This window comes from Oryx dammah, unplaced genomic scaffold (genome assembly GCF_014754425.2).
Source record: "Oryx dammah isolate SB20612 unplaced genomic scaffold, SCBI_Odam_1.1 HiC_scaffold_25, whole genome shotgun sequence".
Classification (NCBI taxonomy): domain Eukaryota; kingdom Metazoa; phylum Chordata; class Mammalia; order Artiodactyla; family Bovidae; genus Oryx; species Oryx dammah.
The window spans coordinates 69,336,195-69,360,038 of NW_024070209.1; the positions used below are offsets into that span (position 1 = coordinate 69,336,195).

The window sequence follows — 23,844 nt, forward strand, 5'->3', positions numbered from 1 at the left end:
TTTCTACCTCATGTGGTTAAAAAAAGTCTTTGGCATATGTGGTGGCTTTGAAAAATGTTTGCCAACTCCTTTTATCAAAAGGTGGGGTCTAATTCCCTTCTTAAAAGTGGACTTGTCTGAGTGACTCACACCTAACTAACAGAAAGCAGCAGAAGGCACACTGAGTGACTTCTGAGGATATATCAGAAAACATACTAGCTTCCACTTGGCTTTATCCCTTTTGGGGTGCTTCCCTACTACCACCCTTGGCACTCAGACACCAGGCTGTGATGAAGTCAGGAATCTACATGAAAAGTCCACTTACAGATACTCCAGCCACTGCCTTAGATAAGGTCCCAGCTAAGAGTCAATTATCAACTCCCAGACATGTGACTGAGTAAGACTTCAGGTAATTCCAGCCCCCTCGCAGCCTTCTCATGGCCCTACTGACCCTGAATGGAGCAGGAATGAGCTGCAGCTGCCAAGCCTTGCTCAAACTGAAGATCTGTGAGCAGAATAAATGTTGTCATTGTTTTGAGCCCTCTGTATTGTAGTGGTCTGATCCATAGCAACAGGGAACTGAAATATCACTCTTCCCTCTCTTGGTCAACCCCACGCCCCACCATAGTTTCTTTCCTTCCATCGACCATGGGTCCAGAGTGGCAGAAATAGTTAGGAAGGACATTGTATTGTAATGAGATCTTGTTTCTTGTACCAACACCCTGCAAAGTTTTGGGCATGTAGCGTCTTCTCTGTGGGCTTTAGTTCCCTCCTGCATGTGGTGGCTTTAGACTTAGATACTCTCTCAGGCATGTGCTAGTCCCAGGGTCATGCAGGAAACCAATATGGAAGTAGGAAAAGTTACAGTCTTTAGGCATTTTGGATTGTATGTCTAAGTTTTGCATGTTGTAGTATAGAAACCCAGTGTTATCCGAAAGCCTTCTTCATGAATTTTCAATTAAAGAAAATATAATCTTACCACTTTTGATTTGAGAGGAAGATTTTATGTCTCAAGACCTCCATGTGAATCATGAATGGGTATGGTTGGAGCCTTGCAGGCCTGTCTTGATCTGGGTGTCTAGTAATTTTCACAGAGTCCTCTTTGGAACCTGTGCCCTGAAGAGGCTTACAATCCTGGAGGGCCTGTTTAACACCTGTAAATTTTCTTAAAGTTTAAACAAAGACTGGCAGGCTACAGGCTGGCAGAGTTTTAAGCCCCCGTCTGTTGAATGGTTTCTGGCAGGTGGTCTCTAAAGGGTGCTGTGTGTTTTATCATTTCAGTTTCTTCTGAGAAAAGATTTAAAATCAATTTAGGGGTCATGTTTGAGGACTTTGTCAAAACGCCAGGCTCCAGCTCAAACAGGAATCAGTCCTCAGGGGCTCTCTAATGACAAAGTGAAAGTGATCTGGGCCCTCCTGAGGCAACTTGTTCTCATCTCCTTCCTGTGTGGAAGGGTTGACTTTTCTTTTGAAGTCTATTGCCTCCTTCATTTATTCTTTAATTTCATACCACTGAGGTGATTCCCACTCTGTCTTGTGTATGTAACTAACTGTCACGGGCTAGGCTTCTCTGATGAACAAAAGCTTAGCCTGCCTGAAAGGAGTTGCTTTGAAAACCAGGTCTCCAAGTCAAATATCACACCTCTAAATGAAACAGGAGAAACTCTTCTAATTAAAGAGAACTTCTGGGCAAGCTTTGGAGAAAACAAAAAAAGATTGCAAAGGCTTTAGAGATCTCAGATAGCTTATGGGATATCAATATGGAAAAATGGGTTTATTTGTTTATCTAACCCCCCAACCATGCATAGGCAGATCACGAAACTCGGTGTCAGAAAATCTTAATACTGAGAGCCCAGCAGGAATGTGACTTGTATCTCTTGGTCTGTTTAAGGCTGCTGAGATTGGGATATATCCCTGGGATGTTGGATTTTCTCTCCTTCTACTGCCTGGAACTTGACCATTATTGCAATATTGGCAGAGATATTGCCAAAGTGCAAGAAGTGCTTGGTGTTATAAGTCCATAACTGAGGATGGCTGGCACACGAAGAACCCTGTTCCTCAGCTGGGCTTTGTCCTGGCTGCAGCTGTATGTAAGGCTGACTCTCACTCTGGGACGCTTTATCTATCTTAGAGCAAAGGAAAGGGAGGGGATAAGAGGTTTGGGGTTGGCAACTTAATTGAGATTGAAATCTAAGGCATCTTTGCTCACCTGGCTAGAATGGGCGAGTAGGTCACATTCGACATGCCAGAGGTCTCCTGCCTGGGCATCTCTGGCCCTGAGCTGTGGTCGTTGATTTCAGTTGGTTAGAGCACTAGACTAAGGGGCTGACATCCAGGGCTGGATCCTTAGCTGGGTAGAGGATCTAAAATGTGTATATAAAGGCTGTAGGTAAAATAAGAGCCAGGAGGGGCTTTGGCAAACAATTAGTCAAGCCTCTTTGTCTTATGAATGCAGAAACTGAGACTCACAGCCAGGGAGTGATTTTCCCAAAACCTGTAATATAGGCAGGACTGCCCATCTCGTCTCTCAACTCCAGCCCAGGTATCAGTCCAAGTTGGGCAACCTGTAAACAGAGGCCATTGATCACAAGAGTGATCAGAGAAAGTGTTAGAACTAGTAGCCTATGCCTGCTATGGGAAGAGCAGTTTAGAGTGCTTGCCTGATGGGTACTTGTCACCAGTACCCACCTTAGGGTTAAAGATGGCACCTTACATAATGAACTTGGCCTTGAAGTCTCCTCTAGTAATAGGGACCCGGGCAAAAGAAGCACCCTCCCCAGTTCATCCGTAGTCATTCAGGCCCTGCCTGAGGAGAAGCCAAATGAAAGCTCAGGCCATGTCAAATGACAGAGACTGACTGTTTCCAAGCCCCAGGGGAGCCTTGTGGCTATGAAGTTGTTGGTGTGCAGGAGACCAGTGTGCTCACTGATAGGGGAGGCAGATTTCAGTTTTGTGGTGAAAATATTTAACTTGTTTTTCATGAGTGACTGAGACCTTGAGTGCCAGCACTTTGGCTGAGTGACTCTCATCCCTACCACAGCTCCTCCTCCAAACTGCCTTTGGACCCCAGTAATGTAATTGCCAGGCCTTACCAACCAAAGTCCCTCATAGCTATGCAGGACCCATGCAGCTTGAGCCGAATTCAGTCTATATATGTGACTACTTCAACTTGCCCCAGGGAGTTTGTAAGGGAATGGAGGCCAAAGAGGCTTTTGCCTTGAAAGAATCATCAGAATGACTCTCTAATTTTAATAAGGGAGTAGAGCTTTCTCCCTGCAAGCTTCCCAATGACTAGATGAATGTCACTGGGGGAAACGTGTGCTGGTTAGATTTATTAACCAAGCAGCTCAACCAAAAAGTTTAGAATGAATTTGACCTCTTTTTAGATTTTTTGAGAATATTGATAGGCTTCAGTACTCAGATTATAGGAATTTTTTTTAAATCAAGCATTCTTGTGGTAGTGATTTGTCTGTTTTATTTGACATTTAATGTTGACCCTCTGCTTTCTCTCATTTTTAAAATGTTTGTTTCAGTAGCCCATGGAATAGTTAAGAACTGTCATGGTCAAAAGATAAGAGAACAAGAGGATAAATAAGAGTCTCTGTAAGTCTGTTGACTGTCCCTCTGTGTGTCTAACCAACTGTCCATCTATCTGACTGCCCTTTCTCTCTCTTTCTGACTGCCTTCTGTATGTTTGTGACTGACCAAGTTTCCGTCTCCCTTTCTCTTTCAGAATGTCTTCCCTTCTTCCATCCTTTCCTTTTTCCCTTTTGTTTTAATTGAATAAGTGTTTGATCTACTATGTGGGAAGCATTATTTTTTGTTAATTTGTGAAGCTGATAGAACCCAAAGTAGAGCTTAATGGTCAAATAAACTGGCCCTGCAGAGTTGGGGCTAGAAAAGTTCTCAATGTCAGAATAGGAGGTGTGAAACACCAGTCTCTGACCTCACAGAGAAATGCAATAGCTCTTTGAAGTTCACTAAACTAGAGAATGAATATTGATGGTGTAGGCATTCAATAAATGTTTGCTGAATTGAATGCAATAAAAATGATAAAAGCGACATTACAAATGCATTTTTTAAAACTTCATTACATGCACTGAAAGATGTTTTTGACATTTTATCTACATTCCTAGTTATATCCTGAGTGCCAGGCACATATGATGATAGACTCCCTTGCATTGTTACCTTGTGAATCAATGGCTGCAGTCAAAACCCATGCTGGCCTCCTACAATTTTGATTCTAATAGAGGGTGAGAAGGAGATGTAATGACATTAAAGCAGTCATTAATATATGCTTGGTATTCACAACACACATCTCATGAAATCTTTTAGTAATGACAGAAGGTGAAATTTTCATCCCCCTTCTGTTTTTTTAACAGATGACAAAATTGAGACTCAAATACGTTCATTAATCTGACTCTATCACATACCTAATAAGTGGTAGGATAAAGATGTAAATCCAGGTTTATCAGGCTTTGCAAAATATCCAACCATGTTCTTTCCACCCTATTCTGTGCACCCTTCAAGTCACATGTCACAGAAATTATTTTTTGCTATGTTGATATTTAAGTAATCAGTAACAACTATTCTCCCATGTTCTAACTTGTAAACATTTAGTTTCAAATGAAGCTTTTCACAGAGCTTCAAAATATTGGATAGGGCAAATGATATCCTATGTCAGCTTACTCTTTAATGAATCAGTTCCAATAGGGGTTAAATGAGTCTATCTCCAGTAGTCCTTGTCTGACCGTTTCAATTTTTCATTTGACACCGTTTCCCCATGTTGAAAGTTCTAAGTTATGTATATCCAAAACATGTCTCAAAACTTTCTTAGTCTTGAAAACCTGGGCAGCCTCCTCTAAATATGAGCAGGGACTGCTTCATGAGCTGCATTATCACCACCCTGTAATTCTGGAGTGACAACAAAATAATACATGACTGTGCAAGTTAAAGACTTGCCCTGTGGGCTCATATGCTAAATTATGCTGTCAGGACATAAACATGAAAGCCTATTTTATGATAAAAAGTAATGATACATAGAATTTGAGCATGATTCTTTTGCAAAAAGAACATGTAAATTTGTAATGTGTCATTTACTTCTCAACAAAGTCCATTTGGTTGCTCTTTTATTATTGACACAAGCACCAACCTCCACAAGGGCTAGGGTCACTTGGGTTTTAAACTTAGTTTTATGTCTATAGCACTCAAATCCTACAATAGAACATGAGTTCCTCCCTGATCTGAGGTTGCCCAAGCTATCTTTCTGTCTTCTTGTTGCTGGCAGTCTTTCTGTTTCTCAACTCTTCTCACCCCGGGCTTTGGGTCTCTGGACTCTCATTAGCCCCACCAGACTTGTATTTTTACTCGTCCCCTCTTGTTCCTATCTTTTTCCTTCTCAGCTTAACTCAGATACTCTCATCAGGATTATTCTGTTCCTCCTGGCTCTAAATTCCAGGGTCTAAAGTTCAATTCCAGAGAAGGCAATGGCACCCCACTCCAGCACTCTTGCCTGGAAAATCCCATGGACGGAGGAGCCTGGTAGGCTGCAGTCCACGGGGTCACTAAGAGTCAGGCACGACTGAGCAACCCACTCCACTGTTCTTGCCTAGAGAATCCCAGGGACGGGGGAGCCTAGTAGGCTGCCATCTGTGGGGTCGCACAGAGTCGGACACGACTGAAGCGACTCAGCAGCAGCAGCAGCAGCAAAGTTCAATTCCAACCATTGCCAGACCTCCTTGAAGACACAGTATGTTATTCTTGGGAGTCAGCCCAGGATGGTTCCTAGTGATAGTACTCAAGGAAGATTATGTAAAACAAAGCAGATACCAAGTTGGGAAGGGTGGCAGAGGTAACACCTCTCAATAGACTGCTCTTTTCTGCACAAACCTTGCTCACAGCAGATGTTCCTGCCACCTGCTTATTTTGCTCTGGACTCCATGGTTTGTTGGTTTTTTTTCCCTAAAACAATGCAAGAACTGAATACAGTTATTATCAATGTGCTTTGCTCACTACAGAGCCCAAGGGAGTGACTGCTGCCTATAGTTTGGAGGTTTGTCTTCTAGTGGTGTCACTTAAGGTTGGAATCAATGTATTTTTTGCTACTGTGTTGCCTTGCTAGCTGTGTAAGAGCTTAGGGCAATCATACATCCAGGCTTTTTTTTTTTTACATGAAATATTGTAAAACCAGCACCAACTACAACACCCCAAAACACATTCTATAGTTGTATGAGGATATTTTTACTTTAAAGTAACTCACATTCAATAGAGCAAGATGAAAAAAATACAGTATATAAATTACCCATAGTTATACCATGCGATGAAGTTTCCTGCTAACATTTTAATGTATAGCCTTCTGATGTGGATTCTATGCATTTATCTCTAGCTATCTATCACTTATTATATATTAATTACACATTAGTAATATATTACTAGTAATAATATCAATAATATTATTGTATCTATCACATTATTATAGCTATCTATAACCAAATTAGAATTACACTGTTTGTTATATAACAACTTGCCTTTCTTACTTAACATATTATGAAAATATTTCTAAAACAACAATTTAAATTTCCACAATATCCTTTTATTGAATAATGTTCTATTTTAAGGAGGCCCATAGTATATGCAGCAGATCATCACTATTATATATGTTTCTAATCTTTAAGTGTTTCCAGGTATTACAAGGGACATCTCTCAGGCTAAGTCTTTGTGCATATTCTTCTCTATTTTCTTGGGATGTTTCTAAAGTTAGAAGCAAATCAATGGCTAAATCATTTTAAGACTTTTGATACATAAGTGATTGATATACCGAAAACTTCAAACGAGTATTACATTTCATCTTGTATTTGGCTTAGATAATTTCAGATCTTGACTCTGCTTTCTGTTGTATCAGTTGTCATTACAAATTTCATAAGCATTTCTTCCATGCCTTGTCACTGATTTTTTAAAAAAATATTAAACAAGACAGTGTCACTCATTTGGCAAATATTCGCCAAAAGTTAACACTGTATAAGGCACTCTGGTAGATACTGGAGTAAAGGGAGTAGAAATTCAAGAGTGTGTAAGTTTTAATCTTGATCCTCTTGTATTTACTTAATATAAGAAGTTTTGTTCCATTAATAAGTAATTCAAGATATCTCATGTTGTGCTTGTTCCCTTTCTTAATGCACTAAATATGTTACTTTGTCAAATTCTAAAATACATTGTTCAAATGGAAATAAGAATTATTTGCCATGAATATGACTTCCTTTTTCTTCACCCTAGATTAAAAAATAAAATAAAAATATAAAAAGCACAAGCTTATTTTAGCAAATTAGAAAAATTCATAAAAGTATAAAGAAGAAAATAAATGACTCATAACCAAACCATTCAAAGACAATTACTGTTAATTGGCATATTTCCTTCCAGGCGTTTTCTTTGTATATTTTTTACATAGCTAAGATCATACTATATAGGCAATTTTTCAAGCGTATAATGTAAATATTTCCTCTTGCTATGAAAAACTCTCTGAAAACATTATCTCTAATGAGTTCATAATATTTTATCATGGAAATAAATATATAGAATTTGACAGTTAGTAGTGAAAACTCTGGAGTAAAATTGCAGGGGTTCTAGTCTGATGCTGCCATGGTTAGTTCTGATCCTGAGGAGTTACTTTTCTCTGGCTCAGTTTCCTTATATGCAAAATGAGGATAATTAGTACCTCTATTTTTTAAAGTTTCTTTAGGGAATACATGAGACAATGCAAGTAAATCTTAAACAGGTACCTGGCACATAATGAGCATACAATAAAAGTTATTATTATTCCTATTGCTACTTAATCATTCTACCTATTGTTATATATTTAACTTGTTTCCCATGAGATAGCATTTACTATTATAAAATTACTGTAGAGTATAATTCTTCACAAACCTTTTTATAACCTGAGAATGTTTTTGTAAAATAGAATCAAATTCAGAGAGGAACACTGTAAGGAACACTGTTAAGATTCTAAATATTGCCCAAATTGCTTATGTACAGTGTGATGCTTTTGAACTGTGGTGTTGGAGAAGACTCTTGAGAGTCCCTTGAACTGCAAGATCCAACCAGTCCATTCTAAAGGAGATCAGTCCTGGGTGTTCTTTGGAAGGACTGATGCTAAAGCTGAAACTCCAGTACTTTGGCCACCTCATGCAAAGAGTTGACTCATTGGAAAAGACTCTGATGCTGGGAGGGATTGGGGGCAGGAGGAGAAGGGGACGACAGAGGATGAGATGGCTGGATGGCATCACTGACTCAATGGACATGAGTCTGAGTGAACTCCGGGAGTTGGTGATGGACAGGGAGGCCTGGCATGCTGCGATTCATGGGGTCACAAAGAGTCGGACACGACTGAGCAACTGAACTGAAATGAACTGAACAGTGTGATGCAGTATTGTTATTCTCATCAGAGAGATAGTTATGTCCAAACAGGATCACCTGTGGGACTTTTTAATCTCTCCTCTCATCCTCTCTGCACCCATCTGTATCCTTTCTTTGTAGGATGACATGTGAAATCAGAATCTCTGGGGCATTTGGAAACTCTTATCCTTTTCATTCCTTGATATGCAAAATGAGGATATCAGTATCTATTTCATAGGGCTGTTGTAATAAATAGCAATGCATGTGTATAGGACTTTGGAGAAAGGAATGGCAACCCAGTCCAGTATTCTTGCCTGGAGAATTTCATGAACAGAGGAGCCTGGTGGGTCACAGTCCGTGGGGTGCAAAGAGTCAGACACGACTGAGCGATTAACACACACACATAGCACTTTATATATAGTAAATACTCAGTGATAGCCATCATTAAATTATTATTACAAATAACATTATATTTATAATTTATACTCCTATCAGTTCAGTTCAGTCTCTCAGTTGTGCCCGACTCTTTGTGACCCCATGGACTGCAGCACACCAGGCTTCCCTGTCCTTCACCAACTCCCAGAACTTGCTCAAACTCGTGTCCATCAAGTCGGTGATGCCATCCAACCATCTCATCCTCTGTCATCCCCTTCTCTTCCTGCCTTCAATCTTTCTCAGCATCCGGGTCTTTTCCAGTGAGTCAGTTTTTCACATCAGGTAGCCAGAGTATTGGAGTTTCAGCTTCAGCATTAGTCCTTCCAATGAATATTCAGGACTGATTTCTTTTAGGATTGACTGGTTTGATCTCTTTGCAGTCCAAGGGACTCTCAAGAGGCTTCTCCAACACTACAGTTCAAAAGCATCAATTCTTCGGCACTCAGCTTTCTTTATATATATTCCTATCAGGAAAGTATAAAATTTTCTGTCTCCTTGCCCAGTGTTGAGCATAATTATTGTAAAATTTATTTTAAATTTAGTTTAACTCAAACTATTTAAATTATTGGTGTCTTTAAATATTTTCTACTTCAGTAAGTAAAAGGTAGCATTTCACTGTTTTAATTTGCTTTCCTTTCATTACTGTTGGAGTGGAACTTTGGTCAAATATTTGTTAGCCATTTGTATTACTATGTGTGACTGTAGGAAGGGGAGGGAGGGGGAGACAGACTGACACAACAGACACAGGGAAGGAGGGAGTAAGGAAGGGAAAGAGATCAGGACCTATTTATCTTACAGGGGTCTTAGTTTTATACTTCTTTTTTATTTTTGTGAGGAGGAGATGTGTTGTTCTTTGGATAGTAAGAATGTTATCCTTAGTCTGACCATGGTTTATCCCTACTGAACTAGTTTTGTTTCCCTATGATGCGTATATGTTTCTAAAGTTTTCCAAGCCATCTGTTTAATTACCCATTTTAGAATTGTGCCAGAAGAGCATTGTTAAACTTTTAAGTCTACGGTCTCAGAACTCCGTTCCTTTTTCTCAATTAAAAAAAAAAACAAAAAAACAAAATCTGAAAAGATTAGCCAGTCTCCTATTCTCTAGCACAATTTGACATCTCTGTGATTGCTCAGAGCTCCCAGATGGTTATGGAGACTGTCTGCCGCAGAACTGTTTGTCTGGGCCTGAATGTGGGTGAGGGGAATGAATGTAAAGAGCACAGATGACTCAGTTGCAGTCAACGACTCCAGGGAACAGGGTCAGAAAGAGGCTGACACCTGGGTTGAGGGTTGGTTCTGTGCGCTGTCACACTGCTTATTCTCCAAGTCTCCTTCATAATTGGGTACCTAACTTGGTTTTCTATGCCTGAGTTCTCACCTTGGTAACCTAATTTATGCTTTATTGGCTCTTAGACTGACAATGTATCTGATCCTCTCCACTCTCTGTAAGCATCAGAACTCTACATTAAGGCCATCGACTCTGGGCCTCTCTGACAATGGTCAATAACCTGCCAGAATCTGCAGGCCCAAGCTCTCATCGCCACGTTTTCCGGAGACCATCCCTTCAACCCTCCTGTCACTGTCTACATAGTTCTGAAAACCTGTCCTATCCAAGTGGCTGTGTATGGATTCCATGTCTTTGCCTGCTGCCCACAAAACTCATGTTCTCCCTCTGAGGCACCATATGGACTCTCCCTGAAATTTTAGAACTCAGACTTAATGGACGGGCTCAAATTTTGTCCAGCATTTCCTTTATTTACTCTAATAATAATACATTATTGTTTATGGTGCTAGAAGTAGCATTTATTGTATGCTTACTCTAGGCAAGGCATTGTGCTAAGTGGTCCATAAGCACTTTCTCATGGAATCTTCAAGGCAAGCATATAAGTCTGGCTCCATCATTGTTCCCACATCACAAGTGAGGAAAGGGAAGCTTAGGAAAGTTGAATAAGTTGCCTGAGGTCACCCTGGTGGTAGTTTAGAGCTGAGGCTGTGAATTAATTTCTGGTCAGTCTGATGTCTAAGCCCATGCTCTAAACTCCAAGATGATACGGTACCATCTGGGATTCCCCATCTAGCCCCCCTCTTCTTAATCTAGTATATAGCCCCTTTTATAAACCTGCACCTCCTATCACATATCTCTATAAACAATGACAGTTTCAAAGCTGGGAGAGGCCCTGGATGCCATTTCATTCTCCTAAGGTGACATGAGGTTTTTGTCCTCCCTGATCATGCTTGTTAGTTTCTACGTGACTTCTGGGGAGCCTGGCTGGGTTATTCTTCTTCAGTTCCCCCTTGCACTAGCCTCACTAGTCAGTTGTATGTCTCTCTCTTTGCTGTCATGCTCTCCTATTTGCTCTGTGAGTAGATTTTCTTCTACTCACTTCCTAGCTTTTTTCTCACATTCTAGAGCTTCTCCCTGTTGGTCTTATATTCATTCCACTTATATCCACCCTGAAAGGTCAGGAGCTCAATGTCTTTGTTTCAGGGGTTTCTCTAACAATTAGCAACCCACAAGCATGCCTTCCTTCAGTCTTTTCACCTCATGAGTGAGTTAGCCCCATTGTGGATATAATTGCTTCTTGTCTTAGACGAAAAACTGCAGAGATCTACAAATCTGGACAATGAGAACGCCACAGAGAGAACTTATGTGTGCTAACAATTCTTGCCTCCCCTTGCTTGTTTCAGGGTCTGGAACCCCAGCATACCCCCAAGGTACCTAGAAAAGTAGCTTTTGGTTATGTTCCCCCCACCCCATAACTTTTATATTTTGACTACAGCAACTTCTTAGTAGTGGCAGATTTAAAGTCACAGTTTCTACTATTTCCAAGTGTCTCCAAATTCCACTATATGTAACACATCATTTTGTTGAGGTAAGAATTTGATAGCCTCATACTCTTAGGCTAAGTGTGGTTACAACTCATTTAGACCTGGGTGATTTGTTGTTTCCTATTTATTCTGGCAGTACATTTTATGGAGGAAATGATATGCTGCTAGTTGACAAATGTTGGGATTCTAGAAGTCTCTGGATGCCTCCAGCACCAAAATACAGGAGTTTATCTACCCTGTGTGCAAAGTGATGTGTAAAGGCCCAGGGAAAAGTGGTGCCTCCTGCCCTCCCACTGCTAATCCTATTGCTGTGTGAGCAATTAGTAGGGAATTGACTTCACCTGCCTACAACACCTTTCCAGGTCATGGACAGTGCCTTACTAGAAGTCAGGCATCCTCTCTTTACACAGTTATAAGTGATCCAAGTAAGATTACCCATTTAGCTTGGGTTTCATTCATCTGGTCCAAATATTTTTAATACTCAATCCCAGCTGCTCTCTCAGGTTGGATCAATATAAGGCACGCTATCCTGATGAGAATGGAAAACTTTGGTTTACATTTGGAGACAGGGAACCGAGGAAATCTTTTCATTTCCCGTCCAGAAGTTTGATGTTGTGTAGACGCTGCCTGGGTGTAAACCACTCTTATTGAATATAACCTTTCATTCAGCAGGATTTTGTTCACAGGGTTTAGATTCTCATTCGCATGGTGCTGGTAGCCGTCATGTCCCAGGGCTGCCCAGCATCTCCACTGACAGCAAGACCCAGGAAGTCTTGGGGAGACACAGTTTCACTTACAGAAAAAGAGTCCATTATCTTAGAAGCCACTCCTGGAGTCATTGAAAGTGAAAGTGAAGTCGCTCAGTTGTGTCCGACTCTGCAACCCCATGGACTATGGCCCACCAGGCTCCTCCATCCATGGGATTCTCCAGGCAAGAATACTGGAGTGGGTTGCCATTTCCTTCTCTGAAGGCAATTTCTCAGAGTTTATGCTCAAACTTTAGAAAACTCTTCCTGCCACTTTGATTGAAGGGGCAAGGGAGGGAGCCAAGCCAGCTTGGTCGGCAAATGTCATCAGTCGTGATGAGCCACTAATCCTGACGAGACTTCTGATAAGACTCTGGTATGATGACAGATGAGGCCACGTACAGCAGTTAACGCAGTCATTTGTAATCATTACTTCTGGGCCATTCAGTAACCATCCTGCGAAATTATTTTCTGAGTTTCCCAGGGTATAGAAAGGAGCTAAGTTTTGCCCCTTTCCTTTGGGGAAGCATCTCAGCACTTAAAAACGCCTAATGCGAACTTTCTACAGTCCTGTCTGATCCAACTTTAAGACCCTTATTCGCCCGAATCACCTGCTTCATGGAGGCGATGATGTAGTGTTGGGCACACTTGCTCTTTTCCTGACTCTGCCCGAGGAGTCGGAGAAGGCGATGGCACTCCACTCCACTACTCTCGCCCGGAAAATCCCATGGACGGAGGAGCCTGGTAGGCTGCAGTCCATGGGGTTGCTAAGAGTCGGACACGACTGAGTGACTTCACTTTCACTTTTCACTTTCATGCATTGGAGAAGGAAATGGCAACCCACTCCAGTGTTCTTGCCTGAGAATCCCAGGGACGGGGGAGCCTGGTGGGCTGCTGTCTATGGGGTCGCACAGAGTCGGACACGACTGAAGCGACTTAGCAGCAATAGCAGCAGCAGCAGCCTGTGGAGTAAGCCCTGGATTCCTCCGTGGCTAACATCTCTGATTTTGTTTCAAGATGTCCCAAGGATGAGAGGTAGGGTGATGCTGCTGTCTGTCACTTCTCCCAATTGTGACTGTGGCCATATCTGTTGGCCCACAGCTTTTCTTCCCCAGCAGTGTGCCATGTCATGTATGTGCTATAGAAGTTCACCAGCATGCAGAGATACCAAACTGTTGAGGCCCTAGGCACTCTGGGAGGCTGACATGGACCAGCTATGGCTGAAGCTTAACCCCTACCCGAGTCTGTTGCCTTCTGGTTAACCCAGATTATTAATATCATTTTGTCTGTCATGGTATAGAAAAATATTAGGAAGCACTGACTTAACTTCTTTGATTTTCATTTTCTTCCTAAGTTGGGATTTTTAAAATTATCTTAACAAGATCATTATAAAGATCAAAGGCTTGAACACACATGAAAGGGTGTTGTTGTTGTTTAGTTGCTAAGTTGTGTCTGAACTCTTTTGTGACCCACATGGACTGGGGCCCACCAGCCTCCTCTGACCATGGGATTTTCCAGGCCAGAATACTGGAGTGTGTTGCCATTTTCTACTCCAGGGAATCTTCCTGACCCTAAGATTGAACCTGTGTCTCCTGCATTGGCAGGTGGATTCTTTAGCACTGAGCCATCTGGGAAGTCCTGTACAAAGAGGCTTTGAGAGCTACTATATGTTTGTTGGGTACATCACTGGCCACAGAGAGATAAGACTGTATCTTTAGTTCATTGATTGTCCCTTTGAGAATAGGATGTTCCACTTTTAAAAGATCTTTTCTAAGTTATAAAATTAATGTACTGCATCTATCATTGATGTTCAAGCCTTGAAATACATTTTATACAATCTTTGGTTCTTGTGGCTTCTTTGAAGCATCTACTAGAACAGAAGTTCTTTGCTTCTCTGCCCAGTGAGCTTACACAGCATCTCCTGACTTAGCGACATTCACATCCCAGCTGCTGTTGAGTCTTCCAGGCCAGCGTCCCGCGTTCCCACTAAAGACTGGCCTGTGTTGCCCTTGACTGTAGGCCCATGCTCTGGGCAGAGAGCATCTCAAGTTTTTGTGGTTTTAGCAACTGTGTTCCAGGGTGTGAGCTGGCTGGTGATGGTCCACAGGGCTTCGAGAGATGACTTCTCTCAGTCCTGCAAGCAAATACCTCACAGGGAGGGAGGAACTCTCCTTCTCCTCAACAGAACTTAAGCCAAATGCTACCTTGATAAACCTGTGAAAACCAAGTCACAAAACAATATACCATAAAACATTAACACTGGCTTTCTGGATATGGAGATATGGGTCATATTTATTTTCTTCTTTAGACCTTCCTGATTTTTTTTCAGATTTTCTATAGTGAAACTGGAAGAGTATTTTAAATTATCTTTCTAAAAGCACTCAAGATGTGCTGCATGAAGGCAAATAACAGCTCCAACATTCCTTCACACTTGCTGGCTCCAAATTACTGCCTCTGTCTTCAGAGCCAGGCGACTTGCAGGCGATGGAAGCCAGGAGGCAGGGGGAGGAGGCAGTAATGTGGGCCATTGAATTTCCTCTTTTCAGACATTGCTCTGGCAGCTAATTCCAGGGTGCTCATCTGTATGGTGGCAGCAGGACTTTCATGTTTTCCCCAAGGTGTTTTATGGCCTTTTCACAAAGGTACTTTGAATAACTTTCTCTCGGTTACTTCCAAATAGTGAAAATATCAGGGGACTTCTCTCTCTCCACTTTCTTCCCTTTTTTGTTTCTGCCCATTCCTTATTCCTTGTCTCTTCACTGTCTTTTGCTTTACCTTCCTCGCTCTTCTTCACTCTCTTCCTGCTGCACCAGCCCAGTCCCCCTGTTTCATCTCTCTTCATTTAATATTTAAAGCAAAATAAAACACAGTAGTGAGAAAAAAAAGATTTGATGGTATTGCCCAGGTTGTGGTGAGGGGAGAGTAAATATGAGTTTATCATTAGGAGGTCAGTGGCTTCAAGACTGTTTCTAGAAGCAGTTTCATCCCTTTATTTTTCAGTTTTCAGACCTGTAACTAATACATCTTAATTTGCTTTCACCCGTAAGATCAAGGGAAGATTGTCTGGGAAATTGATGTTTCAGTTGTGGCCCTAAAGTGAATGAGGGGAGCTAACTAGTTAAAGAGAGTGGGATGGGGTGGGTGGCCAGAGAGGGTAGGAGTCTCGATGGGGCCAAGTCTGTCTCAGTCCAGAGCATTTGCTCCTTATTTGTCACCAAGAAAGGACCTGCTGTATAGACCAACCAGCGATTCTACAGTCCCACTCAGAATCTCCTGGAGATGATGCTGATTATCCTGGAAAACAAGGACCTTGAATTACGTGCAGCAGAAAGACTGATCAAATCACAGACACCTGCAGCATTCTCCCAACTGAGGACAGGACTTCCTTCAGGCCACCCAGGGAGGTCCCCTAGAATTGACACTTAGAATGACTTCATCCCATTGGCAGGACTACACTGTACCATTAGTCATCCCCCTATCTTTTATCTAGTGCTTGACCTGTTAGCCAACCTTCCTGTAGAGATGGAGCCTGGAATCCAGATACCAGGTCCCAGCCCTTCCCTTTGGTGTATGATGGTGTGTTTGAGTTCTGAGGGTCTACTCCACTGTGTTCCCTTCTCAGCACATCCTCCATCAGACCGCCAGGCCTCTAACAGATTTCACACTAAGCATCTTCCTCCTGGGTCAGGCAAGGCCCTATCTCAAGGGGCAGGCATCAGGCCTGGTGTTGGTGTCCATAGAAAGAGTGCTGTCTGAGCTTGAGGCCTTGGAGAGGGCTGACATAACATATACCTGACTACAGGTGTATGTTTCTAGGTGACCTTCCTAGATGATCTTATAGGAGAGACAGTGAAGAGGTTAGGGGGCCCTCTCTGGCTCCCCACCCCATCTCACTCTCTTTCACTAGTTAAGTCTACTTATCTACTTTAGAACCTTGGCTCAAGCATCAGTTTCTCAGGGAGTCCTCTCCTGGCCTTAAGGATGAGTCAAGTCTCTCTTCTGTACATTCTCTTAGGGCCATTTATCTCTCCTTTATAACACACACCAACACTGAGATGTTATAAGGATTTGTGAGGTTGTTGGACTGTTGTCTGCTGCTACCTCACCACACTCAGTTTACAAGCTCCTTAACCTGTGAGATTTAAGAGAGGGGTGTTTAATTCTGCTCACTAATATATCCTAACTGTCAAGGGTAGAGCTTGGCACATAGGAGATACTCAATAAATATTCATCAAATGAAATTAATCTTAGCTGCATCCCATTTGGCTCCAAGACCTTGGACCATTTACTTAATCTCTCTCTGAGCCTCAGGTCTCTCATTAGAAATGGGGATAATAATCCCCCATTGAGAAAACTGTGAGATTTACATGGAACAGTGGTTATAAAATACCCAATATAGAGAACAGTGTAGAGATTCCTTAAAAAACTGAAAATAGAACTGCTGTATGACCCAGCAATCCCACTGCTGAGCATACACACCAAAGAAACCAGAACTGAAAGAGAAACATGCATCCCAATGTTCACTGCAGCACTGTTTACAATAGCTAGGACATGGAAGCAACCTAGATGTCCATTGGCAGACCAATGGATAAGAAAGTTGTGGTACATATACACAATGGAATATGACTCAGCTATAAAAAAGAACACGTTTGAATCAGTTCTAATGAGGTGGATGAAACTGGAGCCTGTTATATAGAGTGAAGTAAGTCGGAAAGAGAAACACCAATACAGTATATTATGGAATTTAGAAAGATGGTAATGGCGATCCTATATGCAAGGCAGCAAAAGAGACACAGATGTAAAGAAAAGACTTTTGGACTCTGTGGGAGAAGGTGAGGGTGGGATGATATGAGAGAATAGCACTGAAATACGTATATTCAGTTCAGTTCAGTTGCTCAGTCGTGTCCGACTCTTTACAACTCCATGAATCGCAGCACGCCAGGCCTCCCTGTCCATCACCAGCTCCTGTGTATATTACCATATGTAAAATAGATGACCAGTGCAAATTTGATGCATGAAACAGGATACTCAAAGCCAGTGCTCTGGGATAACCCAGAGGGATGGAGTGGGGATGGAGGTGGGAGGGGAGTTCAGGATGAGGGGATACTCGTGCATCCATGGCTGATTTGTGTTGATATATGGCAGAAACCACCACAATATTGTAAAGTAATTAGCTTCCAATTTAATTAATTAATTATAAATAGCTAATATGGGGCCTCTGTGCATAATAGGCACTCATGAAGTATTGGTTTTTCCCTTATTTTCTTTTTCATCCTTGAGTATTGCACAGAGTGGTAGTTGAAAGGCTTAAAAGACAAAAATACATGTTTCTGTGTTTCTTTCCCTTCCTCCTCTCTTTATTACTTTCTTTCATGGTTCGGTGAGACACAGAATGAAGGGTCGGAAGATCAGAGTCTTGAGTTTTCACTAATGAGATGACTTTGGGGAAAGCACTGGCCCTGTGTTTCAGTTGCCTCATATATGTGATGGGAAGACATAGATAAATGGTCTTTACAGTCCTTCCCAGCTCTCACCATGGGTCTCTGCATAGGAGTCAAGGGTGACACTGACCGCTGTTGTTCACAGTGCAAGATGAGTGGGAGTAAGAGGGAATTGCAGCACCAGAGCCAGAGAAGCAAATCAGGTTATTGGCCGATCTAGTTTACTGTGAACTGAGTTTATTTTAGTAATACAAGTGAAAATGTTTTTAAAATATATCATCATGACAGTGCCCCTCGGTAACTGCACAGGATTGCTAGTGTATCTTTCTTCAAAAGAGCCTGAAGGCTTTGTAGGTACTGTTGCAGTAATTCTCAGAGCATTCCTAAAGTTGGAAGGGGAAGCATGATGAGTTCAGTTTTAAATACGGAGAAAAAAACTTCAAAAAATTTTAAGTAGCTAACCCAAAGTCGCACAGTAACATCACGGTTCCCAGGAACCCAGGTCTCTGTCTAACATACCAACCTGTTAGAGCATTCTGCTTCCAGTTTCCAGAAATGTGTCCAGCCATGGGTGAGAGGTCTTTGTGCTGAGCAAATGGTACTTAAAGTGTGGTTTCCTGGAGGATAGACTCTGTTTTGCTGGAATGAGTGGAGTGATAAGAAGATAAAGATGGGTTGAAAGGCCTGCAAGTTAGTAGAAAGTGTTCTGTCCCTCTCCATCTCTCCATCCCAAACATCGTTTCTCTGGACCAGCCAAGGCCCCAATTCGAGGCCAAGCATCAGACCTGGTGGTTGTCATGGAAACAGTGCTAGCTGAGCTTGAGGCCCTGGAGAGCCAGCTACCCCGGCTGAAGCTGTGTGTTTCTAGGTCACCTTCCTGGCTGACCTGAAGGGATTCTATCATCCTCAGGAGAATGCTTCAGGCACCTGCAATCTGATGAATCTTTCTGCTGTATTAAACACAATGCCACTATTTTCCAGGGAAGTCAACGTCATCTCCAAGAGGTTGTACTGAAGAGTGGCATTTCTGGTTGGTCCATTTATCAGGGTCTTCAGCTGAATGTCCTATCCTGATTGTCCCTGTGTGACCTTGGGTAGGGCAGTTGTGCTTTCGGAATTTCAGTCTTCTCATCTGTAAAAGGGGTCAATCCATAGGACCATTGTGAGGATTATGAGAGTGAATGACTCTAAAAGGCATCAGTAAGTCATAAATCACAGTGATTGTGTAAATAGTTCGGATCTACTCTTTTATGCTGGAGGCCACGTCTTCTGGTAGAAGTGGGCCATGCCTTCCCCAGGGGTCACCCTGGTAACTGTCACTTCCTAACTAGAAATATCAGGTCAAGAGAAGACTTGTTTCTGGATAGTCTATAGCTTCTTGTCCAACTTACCCAGAGACTACTGGGCCTGCCGGTGGGTGGTTGTTCCCACAGGCATGCCCTCACTTGGAAAGAGAAAGGTCCTTCATTGAGGGACTGGTTCCCTCCCCTGCCTGGGCTTTGTGTCACTTGCAGTACATTAATTATTTAGTGCCTGGTAAAGCTTTCTGAGATCACAAGATAAAAGGCCTGGTGGTAGTTCAAAGTCTTCCTTTTGATTATTATTCTGCTCAATAGATTTTGAGGCAAGAAGATAGGATTGAAATAACAGTGGAGTAAGTGTCACAGAGTACAAGCAAGCCACAGAAATGGACCCAGAACATGAAGTCCTGTTGCCCTGCTAAAGGAAGCACTCAGACATGGGTGTGTGTGTGTGTGTGTGTGTGTGTGTGACACAGAGACAGAGAAGCATCAGGCTACTCAGAGAGTGATATCCTCTTCATTGCACTCTTGGATTAGTAGAAATGCCAATGAGCCTTCCTCCACTACTGAAAGCCAGAGAGTCCACCTGGGCTAGGTAAGTAGGGCCAGGAACCAAGCGCACCTGCAGCAGGGGTGCCAGAGCCGTAGATACAGCAGGGCTCACGGGCCAGTCAGGAGCTCTTCCTGGAATGCTGAGGTCATCTCTAGATAGGTCAAAATGTAGCAACTTGGGACACAAGTTCTACAGGGCAGCATTGAATGTCTTATTACTTTCATTATCTGGCTTTGGCTTGAATTATGAGTTACTGGTGGTCTGCACAGATGTGGTATCCCTGGGGTCTATGCCCCTGATCTGGCCTTGGCCTTGACCTTGGAAAGCATGTCAATATGTCCCACATGAGACAGAACAGCAGCCCCTATGAAAAGCTTTTGCTAATTTCTTCTAAATCTGTTCACGTGAAAGTTGTGAATTAAATGAATAAACTAGTGTACTTCATTGTCATGAACAAACAAGATAATTTGAACAAATGTGTTTGGTAAATGGTCTAATGGCACATTCCGAAGTGACAGTAAGCCATGGTGGTTAAGAAGGCCCAGTCAAGTTTTGCTTTGGGCCACTCTGAATCCCAGCTCAGCTGCTCTGATGAGACTGCAGCTCGGAAAGATGGGGAACCTCGGAGAAGGAGGGATTTGGTTTGCCCCTTCAAGAAAGGGTAGGATTTAAGAAAGCAGCAGGTCAAGAAGGACGTTCTAGGTAGAGATCAACTTGGGCAAAGGTTTGGAGACTGAAGTGTGACAGAGATAGAATATGAAAGGATTCTGTGTGGGAAATGAGAATGAAAAAGCAAGTAGTGGCCAAAGTGTGTTGGCTTCACATTGACACATTTCAGCCATTTCTGCGGGAACCTCTTTGTAATTCCCTTTTATGTGTGGGTCTAGTATACCTTGCAGGTAACCAGTCCCCAAGAGCTGGGACCACGCTGACAATTTCCTTTGTGTTCCATCAATATTCCTTAATGCCATGCCTTGGGAAGGAATGCCTGCTTTTATTTGACTGACAGATGGGGTTCACCACTGAATGAACTTGGTAGTTATACACAGGTCCTTTGGGGTACTGGGGAGATAGACAAGGAACATGTGTTGAAACTATGACTTTCAATGGTACAAGAGAACTTTATGAGAAATAATAATTTTGCTTCAGGACTTGAGCTATCAAGAAAGAGCACAAACCTTCCTGGCAGAGGTGGAGTGGAGTTTAGTGAAAGGTAAGGTGAAATGGGGCCGTTTAGTTCTATTCAAATTCTGCCCTGACACTAATAGCTGCTCTCTGAATGAGCCAACTGGAAGGAAATGTGAAAGCAAACTACAGAAGAGTTGATTCCCTGAACTGGAAAGGAGCTGACTGAACTGAAAGTTCAGCCCCCTCATTTTCCAGGCCTGGAGAGGGTGTAGGGGGGTCTGTGTGTTTAGGACAAAGGGCATATCTGCTAATTCTCCCTCTTGCGTCTGAAAATCACATCTGTTTTTCAGACTAAATGAACTGCCTGTCACTACTCCAACATCACTGCTGACTCTAGTAGCCATGTAAATTCACTGAGGTTTCTTTGGCTGCACAGGTGTGGGCTCAATCCTGTGAATACTGAAACCGTTTCTCTGGGCTGCCAGTCCCAGGTTGGGAGCCCTCCCCTGTGCCCAGCCTTGCTGTACCTGCTCACCACTGTTTGACATCTGGACGGCTATTTATTTGGCCACATTAAGCTTTGTTTCATGTGACACAAAATCATTGTTAAAGAATGCATTATTAAGTGTGTTTTCAAATAAGGGGGAAAAACTAGCAGGCAGTCACTGATTGTTTTATCGTTGGGAGGAAAATAAATAAGCAAAACGTGTGCAAGGCAAGGCAGGAGCAGTTCCAGAGAGCATTTAGAAGAGAAGCATTTTTACATTTTATTGATGGAGGTTTGTAAAACATGCTTGATAGTGAACCCAGGGCATTCATGTAAATAACCATCACACATACATAGCTCTTTATTATTTATGCCAATGCAAGTATGATATATTCATTGTATTATGTACATTGGCTTAGAGATAAACAGACACATAGTAAGACGTATAATAATAAACACTGAATATAGAGACATTGCCAATTGGCTGAAATTGGGGTAGTAGAGATTGTAGACAGTTGGCAGAGTTAATAATTAACTAGTGAATAACAGAGAAATAGCTCTTTTGGAGCACTTTTCATTTTTGGACATTGTATCCTAGATCTTCAGATAGAAGAGGAACCAAGACTCTCATTCATTTTGGATTCTGAAACAGAAATAAAAGCATAAAATTTCAATAGTGGTGTGACTGATACATCATGTGTACATTATTTCATCTGGCCTGTACAAAATCCTGAGAGTTTGCATCCATTATTCTTGTTTTTATCATTTTTTCAGGACATTGAGATTTCACTGAGTATGTGATTGGCCTGAGTTAAACAGCTAATAAGTATCAGAGCTAATAATTTTCTCCAAAACTCTGGTTTCATTATTTGACAAATATTTACTGAGTGCCTATTATGTGCCAGGCATGGGGACATAGCAGTGACTAATGCAGGAGAGACACAATAAACAAACAAATATAAATATAAGAAACAATAAATGCAGATCAATGTGATATAGAGTTGTTAATGGAGTATGTGGGCTTCCCTCATGGCTCAAATGGTAAAGAATCTGCCTGCACAAATATATGTATATATGAGTAAAGGGTATTGGGGAAGCCTCTGAGTTATCTTTGCAACTATTTCTGTAACTTTAAAAATATTCTAAATAAAATTTAAGAATAAAAATGCACAGCAAGAAAATTTAAAGTTGATAATCAAATACTAGCTTTGGAAAAAGATGTAATAAAAATATAACTTAATAGCTACAATATGTAGTATATAACTTTTATGATAGCTATAATATATATCTTTATTGCAATAAAGATATCTTTCAAACTGACAATGAGAAAACAACTCAAAAAATAGGCAAAAATATTAGTCAATTTAGTGAACGGCAAATTAATACCACTATTCCCCTCCCCTAGTAAATGGAAGGCCACACAAAAAGATGTACAAATTCACTCATAGTCAAGGATATGAAAAATCAAGTAATAGATATTCCTTTATACCAAACATCCTTGCAAAACCATAAAGCTCCTAATATCTATTATTCGTGGAATACAGGGGAAAGGGGACTCACGTATTATTAGTGGAATTGGAAATTGTGACAGCCTTTTGGGGAAGGCAGTCTGATAATCCTATTAAAATTAAAAATACATTAAGAAAAAAAGAATCTGCCTGCAATGGGGGAGACCTAGGTTTGATCCCTAGGTGGGAAAGAACCCCTGGAGAAGGAAATGGCTACCCACTCTGGTATTCTTGCCTGGAGAATTCCATGGAGAGAGAAGCCTGGCAGGCTACAGTCCATAGGGTTGCAAAGAGTCAGACATGACTGAGCGACTATAGAATGACTAGGAAGATCTCTCTGAGGAGGTGACATTTGGGCAGAGACCTGGATGGAAAGATGGGATGATTTCGTTCCAGTAGGGCAGAGGAATTTTTAGGCTGATACCCGCCAGCGCAAGAGCCCTGAGATGGGAGCCTGCTTGTTGAGTTTAGGAATAGCAAGGAGGCCTGTAAGGCTGGAGCTCCATGAGCAAGGGAAAAATGGTTGGAAATGAGGTCAGAAAGAGACCAGGAGCCAGATCATGTGGGACCTTAAAGGACTAGGTCATGGCAAGAAATGTTAATGCTGTTTCAGGGCTGAAGTGCCAATCCAACTGCTGTGTGGAGAACATATTGAAGGTGAGCAATAGGAGAACCAAGGGACCAGCTGGGAGCTCATAGCAGTTGTCAGAGTGAGAGGTGATCTGGGGAGAGAAGAGAGGGACATAATGTTGAGATTGGTTGATGAATTGTTGTGGGCCATGGGGAAAAAATGTCAAGGATTCCTCCTTGGTTTTGGCCCAAGGAAGCAGGAGAGCATTGCCACCTTTGTGAAATAGAGAACACCTGGGGTTTAGATGGAGAGACATCACGTGTTTATTTTTGCATGTATTAAGTCTGTGATACTTACCCAGGAATAAAATGAAGATTGCAGACTGGCAGTTGGATATATGTTCTGCTGTTCAGGGGAGCGCTTGGACCTTGAGATATAAATTTAGTGGCGTTAATATATAGATGATATTTAAAGCTAT

General features: G+C 41.9%; 1 protein-coding gene across 1 annotated transcript in view; it reads left to right on the plus strand.

Moving 5' to 3' along the window:
• Positions 1-23,844, plus strand: part of ALK (ALK receptor tyrosine kinase) — a 734,875-nt gene that overhangs the window by 196,431 nt on the left and 514,600 nt on the right. The window lies entirely within an intron of this gene.